The sequence below is a fragment of the Ptychodera flava genome, assembly GCF_041260155.1.
Source record: "Ptychodera flava strain L36383 chromosome 3 unlocalized genomic scaffold, AS_Pfla_20210202 Scaffold_25__1_contigs__length_14229661_pilon, whole genome shotgun sequence".
Taxonomy (NCBI): Eukaryota; Metazoa; Hemichordata; class Enteropneusta; family Ptychoderidae; genus Ptychodera; species Ptychodera flava.
In genome coordinates this window covers 2,687,177-2,694,563 of record NW_027248279.1, presented here as the reverse complement: position 1 = coordinate 2,694,563, position 7,387 = coordinate 2,687,177, and the positions used below count along the sequence as shown (strand labels likewise).

The 7,387-nt window shown below is 36.5% G+C and overlaps 1 long non-coding RNA gene across 1 annotated transcript; it reads right to left on the bottom strand.

Annotated features, from left to right (window-relative positions):
* Positions 1–2,329: 2,329 nt before the first annotated feature.
* LOC139125531 (uncharacterized) lies at positions 2,330–3,205 on the bottom strand. Its single transcript, XR_011550264.1, has 2 exons — positions 2,912–3,205; positions 2,330–2,517 (listed from the first exon to the last, which is right to left on the bottom strand). It is a non-coding gene; the product is annotated as an uncharacterized lncRNA (long non-coding RNA).
* Positions 3,206–7,387: the final 4,182 nt, after the last annotated feature.

Genomic DNA, 7,387 nt, shown 5'->3' with positions numbered 1-7,387 from the left:
AATGTACAGTGTATCGGATAAAAAAGATGTTCCTCATCAATCTTCCAGACAACCCCCTTTATCAAATGGTACACCCCTGATGTATTTTTGTGCGCCATTAAACATGCAGTGTATTTTAGTTTAAGATGTCAATCAAGTTAGGTAAGGATTTGAAAGGAAAGTCAAGTTCACCACAGTTTAACTTTATCTCTTGTGTCATCATCCTTGTGTAATTGGTTAAGTTTGTAAGTTGCTCCAGATGTGGATATACCAGCTGTTCTGGAAGAAAACAATGTTTACTTTTCCCTATAGGGTTTCTGAGTTAATGATTGCATGTTGAAATCTCTCCATGTATCTGGTGCATGGGCAAAATGTAAATATTGGTTGCATGTTATGTATTTCAGTCTATGTCAAATATTGTAAATGAAAAATCAAGAACAGTTTGCTGTGTGCTTGTACAAGATAACATGTATGTCAATTAAATTATATAAAATAATTAAATATTAAATATTAAATTAAATTATGTCAATTAAATATTAAACCTGCCTTGCAGTTTGATTGTCTTAAAATTATCACAGAAGTAGAAAATGAAAAGAAACTAATCAAATTGCTGTAACATATTCACCCTCAGTGTCTGTAGGCCTATACTTAACTATTTTATCATTACATTCAGCTTTTTGTTATATCTTTATCACTCTCCATGGGCCAAGGCACACTTGGGGTCAATGTCATCACTCTGTGCCAGTCTGTGAATGTCAGTCTGTCTGTATTTAGGCCCATGTTTCATACAATTGGTGGTTTGTTTTGATAACTATATTTGGTATATAGGGATAACCTAGCAATACAATTTTTTTGACAAAATGTGACATGACTTCGGTGACCTTTGACCTCAAATATACATATTTGTCCATAACTCAGTAACCACAAGTGCTACACCCTTCATGTATAGTATGATGGGACACCTTATGATGCCACATATTGTACCTCATTAATTATGTGCATATCTAATTTTGAGCAAGCCAATAGAGCCAGAGGTCTGATTTTTGATATACAGGGATAACTATAGGAGAGAAATTTTTTTGACAAATGTAATGTGACCTCGGTGACCTTTGACCTCAAATATACATATTTGTCCATAACTCAGTAACCACAAGTGCTACACCCTTCATATCTGGTATGATTGGACACCTTATGATGCCACATATTGTAGCTCATTAATTATGCACATATCTCATTCTGAGCAAGCCAATAGAGCTGGATGTCTGATTTTTGTATATAGGGATAACTATAGAAGAGAAATTTTTTGACTAAATGTCATGTGACCTTGATGACTTTCACCTAAAATATATGTTTATGTCAATAAATAAGTAACTACAAGTGCTATGTCCTTTGTATTTAGTAGGATGGGAGACCTTATGACAACACATGCTTTACCTCATTAATTTTGCACACATCTAATTCTGGGCAAGTGAATAGAGCTAGAGGTCTGATTTTGTGGCATATAGGATTAATTAGCAATATAATTTTTTTTTCAAAATGTCATGTAACCTCAATGACCTTTGACCTTGATTATACATATATATGCATATCTCAGTAACCACAAGTTCTATACCCTCCAATTTTGATAGGATATTAGACCTTAAGATGTCACATCTTGTACCTCATTTATTATGCGCATATGTATTTCTTGGCTGGCCAATACTGCTAGAGGTCTGATCTTTTTTCCCGATTTAGAACCATAACTTAGACATGCCTCATGTGTTTCAAATTGGGAACAACGACATAGACCTATTTGCCCATAGATCTCAACATATACACTCCAGTGATACTTCTTAATGACCACATTTCCCTGCCCCATCAAGACTACCCTTACCGAAATTTTAGGCCTCCCGCAAACTGTTACTGCAAATTTGCGGCAAGCTTTGCAGTAAATTTGCAGCAAACTATTTGCCGCAAATATGCGGGTGGTTCATTTTTCAGATGCAAATTAGGTTTCTTGTGAACTTGCTGCAAATATGCAGCAAACTCCCTGCCGCAACGTTGCTGCAAACTCTTTGCAGCAAATTTGCGGCACAATCCTTGCAGCAAACTTGCGGCAAATTAATTTGAATGTTACTGAAAATTTGCCGCAAACTCCATACAGCAAATTATTTTATTTGCGCTGACCATTGTTTCTCGTGAAAGTGGTATTTCAGAGTTTAGTTGGATAAAACACATCTTGTGCTGTCAACAGTCCGCCAATATATGAATATTATTTATCCAACTTAACTCTGAAATACCAGTTTCACGAGAAACAATGGTCAGCGCAAATAAAGTTATTATAAACAAAAAGATGACAGAGAAAAAAAGGTTAAATTCAATTGTGGTACAATTTATTTTATATGCCATGTTCATTTCATGCCACATAAGTGTCATGATCATGTCAAGATTTCTTTTGACTTGAGAAGTTTCATGTAACATTTACATTACTGTCAAAGGCTGCGATTTGGCTTTCTGTTCTCTGAATTTCTTGTCCCTTTAGTGTACCAGCAATGGATTCTGAAAAGTATAAATCCTTCAGGGAAGAGTGTAAGTCTTTACCGTTTGACCAAACATTGTAAATTTCATGAAAGAAATCCATAATTATTTGAAAATGAGACAAAATCAAGTTGAAAATTGAAGCAGAAAATGCATAAATATTCATGATCGAAATTAAATTAATAATGATTAAAATGTCCGACAGCGGAAAACTCGCCGTATGTTGTTTACATACACGACGGCGACAATCTGCAAAAATCTCAGCACTTACTGTAAGTAACTGTTGTGAAACGAAAGTGAATTCAGTATGAATCAGTACTCAACGAAAATTTATCTTTAGGTAAAGATTGCAATACAACGATTACAGAACATAATTATAGCGATCGATGTACAGACGAACGGTACATTGACTTACATTTCTGAACGGCTCGCAGACGCTGGACGATTCCCGGTCCGGTTGCAGGTCTCACCGTGCTGTGTGTAAATACCGTACTCAGAAAATATAGTCGGCATCTTTACTGCCGCTCGCGTTCACAGATTTAGAACTCCGCCTGTCCCTGGTACTGTATACACGTTTGCAACTATGTGATATCATTTGGCTGGCGATTCCATAGAAAGATCACGAAATTGTCCACTAGAAAACTCCCTGCTCACAAGTACGCAGCCGACACTGGCCGATGGTATTAAAATCTAACTTCGCGCCGATCAAGCCTCATAACGATAACGGAAGTGCGATCTATAAATCATTACGCGATTGATAATGTAGTCCCGTTTTTAAATGCTGGAATTGACTCTAAATCTGCACCAATCCGTTATATTTCATACTTAATATAGCATTTAATTTATTAGTTTAATTAAAATAGTTATTAGTCCCCACGGACACCGTCCGGGGGGACTTATAGGTTTGGTCATGTCCGTGCGTGCGTGTGTCCGTGCGTGCGTGCGTGCGTGCGTGCGTCTGTGCGTGCGTGCGTGCGTCCGTCCGTTCACGCAGATATCTCAGAGACGCCTGGAGCGATTTCATTCAAACTTAGTAAATGGATTACTTCATATGTCATACAGATGCACGTCGATTTGTTTTGTGATACGATCCAATATGGCTGCCAGGCGGCCATTTTATTATGATTTTTTCATGTACAGAGCCATTACTCTAGCATGTTTCAACCTATTTTATTCAAAGTTGGGTACAAGGACATTGACCTATGTCATACATATGCACCTCAATTGTTTTGTGATACGATCAAATATGGCTGTCATGCGGCCATTTTGTTACGATTTTTTCATATACAGAGCCATAACTCAGGCATATCTGAACCGATTTTATTCAAACTTGATACAAGGACATTGACCTTTGTCATACATATGCATGTCAATTTTTTTTGTGATACAATCCAATATGGCCACCAGGCGGCCATTTTATTACGATTTTTTCATGTACAGAGCCATTACTCAGGCATGTTTCAACCGATTTTATTCAAAGTTGGTACAAGGATATTTACCAATGTTATAGCTATGCACATCAATTTGTTTTGTGATATGATCCAATATGGCCGCCATGCAGCCATTTTGTTACGATTTTTTTCATATACAGAGCCATAACTCAGGCATATCTCAACCGATTTTATTCAAAGTTGGTACAAGGACTTTGACTTATGTCACACACATGCACATTGAATTGTTTTGTGATAAGATCCAATATGGCCGCCATGTGGCCATTTTGTTACGTTTTTTTCATGTCTGGAACCATAACTCAGACATGTATCAAGCGAATTTATTAAAAAGTATTTGATCACAGACCTAATGAAGAGGACTCTATCCTCTCTGAGGACCTGTAATCAAAGTACCCATTAACAAGTGGGGACTGTGTCATCAACGATGACTTGTTTTATCATAGAAAGACTAAAAAGAGAGTAAAAATTCTTTCAGCACGAAGAATCAATATCAATGCGCGAAGTGACCTTGATGAACCGTGACCGGAGAGTGTAAACATGTCGGCTGCTCGCAGCTGATACACAGGACGTGTTGGACGTTGGTGAAGCGGCGACTCGGGATGGAGTGTAATCCTAAATCTCAAATTTGTGCTCGGCAATACAACTCTAACGCTGAAAACATGGACAAAAGCCTTTTACCTCGACCCATGTTATCAGAAGGCGAGATTTTGTCAGCGGCATCGATGGGAGAGACTGTAGCTGCAGTGCATTGTACGTACCGTATACATGTACTATAATATATTGATGGGATGAATAGCTTGGAGCACAGCCACTACTCTGCTTGGAGGTAGTAGCGGAAACATTACTGTACAGATTTGCAGTAACAAAAGTCTACGACGTGTCCTTACAGACCATCATCAAACGCACATTTCGTTCGAAACTGTTTGCATTTTGGTATCATTCGCAGAAAATACAGGGTGTAACTTGCAAGACAGACAAGTCCCTGTTTCAAAAATTTGTTTCCCTAATAAGTCAGTTTTCGATCCAACCATAATTTACCCAACCAGATTGTCAAAGGGCACTTTTATTACATCATGTCACTACAGTATATACTATAGATGCACTCTATATCCATGCAATGCTTTCACCAGCATAACTGAAGCTGTTCATTATCTAGCATTACCAGTTATTATATTTAAAAAGTGGATTGTCTGTTATGAAATAAAGGAACATAAAATATAAATGAAAGATCAATTTTATGTTGCTTACACATGTCACGAAGTGCAACAGTACTCAGTGTGTAGTGTGTACTCCCTGGTAATGAAAGTGGGAAATATGTCAATCATGTGTTGCTGCATATTTGCAGCAATAATCTGGTTTGCCGCAAATTTGCAGCAACTTCGTCGTTTACCGCAAATTTGCTGCAAACTGACTTAAGGTTTGCAGGAGGGTCACATCTACCTGCAAACTTCTGCAACTTCTTCCTGCAAGCTATATGCTTGCTGCATATTTGCAGCAAACTTACGGCAAATTTGCAGTAGAAATAATTTTCGGTAAGGGTAATACTCCTATTACAAGTGGGGACTGTCATTGTCAATGACTTGTTTAGTTAATGGTTGTATCACAGTATACGATATTTCTAATTCTGTATTTTTCCATTTTATATTCTGAATAAATACATTAAACATATTTCACTGTCTCCAGTACATTACATTTAAGTATTTTCACTTCATGCACTTTATCCCTTTCACACATGTTCAAATATCTGACCAGAGAACAAACACTAAATAGTCCAGGATGGGAGCTACAGTGTCATTGACGCTATTTTTTTTAGCTACTATAGTCTATAGAAGCTATTGGGATGGGTATCCGTCCGGCGTCCCTCTGTATGATGTATGTATGTATGTATGTATGTATGTATGTATGTATGTATGTATGTATATGTATGTCTAATTGTGAGGCGTCCGTCCACTCAAATATCTTGAGAACCGCCATACTTACTGATTTGATATTTGTTTTGTAGATGAAAAATATGATTTTGAGAAACCAATTTTTTCAATTTTTAGCTCACATTTGGTTTTACCAATGTGAGTTTATCGTATAGGCTGAAGTCGATGGCGTCTGTATCTATGTGTGTATGTATGTATGTATGTATGTATGTATGTATGTATGTATGTATGTATGTACGTACAGTATGTCCGTCAACATCAAAAACACGCAAACCGCTGCACATTTCAGCTTGGTATTTGGTGTGTTGATGCATCCTGGGCTATAGATGGGATTTGTTCAAATGAAGTCTGCATTGCCAAAATTATGCAAATGAGCTTACAAAATGTGAAAATGGTTAAGAATTAATAACTCAAGAACCGCTTTTTTGATTGCTTTGAAAATTTGTGTGCAAGTACCTTAGGTGAACCTTATACAGTTTTATGAATATTGTGAAGATATTATTAATTTTGTATTTTTGCTGAATTTTTTGGTGATTTTTCTCATTTTCAGTAAAAATTCTTCTTCTCTGAAACCACCAGCCCAATCGCTCTCAAATTTTGGTTGTCTCTTTGCAAGGGTGTTACTCTTCTAATTTGTTGAAATTATGACAAAATTGGGAAAATTACTATTTTGTGCAATTTTGTCATTTTTGGTCAAAAAATCTGAAACAGTATTCCTTTTTAAAACCCCTGGACAGACAGCTTTCATATTTGGTACACAGACGTACAGAGATGACAATAGTTAGATATGTTGAAATTGTCCTGAAATATAGAAATTTGTATTTTTAGGACAATATTGTCATTTTTGGTTGAGAAAACTTTATCTCAAAATTACTTGTTTGATAGCTTTGTAATTTGGTATAAAGTCCCTTGTTTGATAGCTTTGTAATTTGGTATAAAGTCCCGAAAGATGTTATTACATAAATTTTCTGCTCAAAGTGTTGGTAAACCCCAAAATTTGTATATTTTAGGTAATTTTCTCAGTTTGTGACCTTAAATGACCTACACCAACCCAGGAATATGTTGTGAGACAATTTTGAAGGCTGTGAACATAATTTTGTCATGTTTGGTATCATTTGTTGGAAAATTTGATCCACAAAACAAAGCTAAGGTGATTTTTTTCATTTTGGACCAATTTTTGCAACTTTTCTATGTAAGACATACAAGAACTGATGAGAAATTTGGATCCAGGATATTTCCAGATGTTGTAATCACCGCCCACAGTGGAAGGCATTTCACTATCTGTTACTAGCTTAAGTGCTGTTTACATTAGAATGATAACACTCATGGCATTAATTAAAAAATCTCCAAGGTCGTAAATGTACTTCCTGTCATTTGGTCTTATGTAACACAAGGGGTGGAACATTGAACATTTGATATTCAGGAGGGGTCAAGAAGATTGATGATGCAGCATTACTTTTTACCAGATCCCTTGTGCATTTTTTGCCCACTCCCACCTTTTCTTTTTATCAA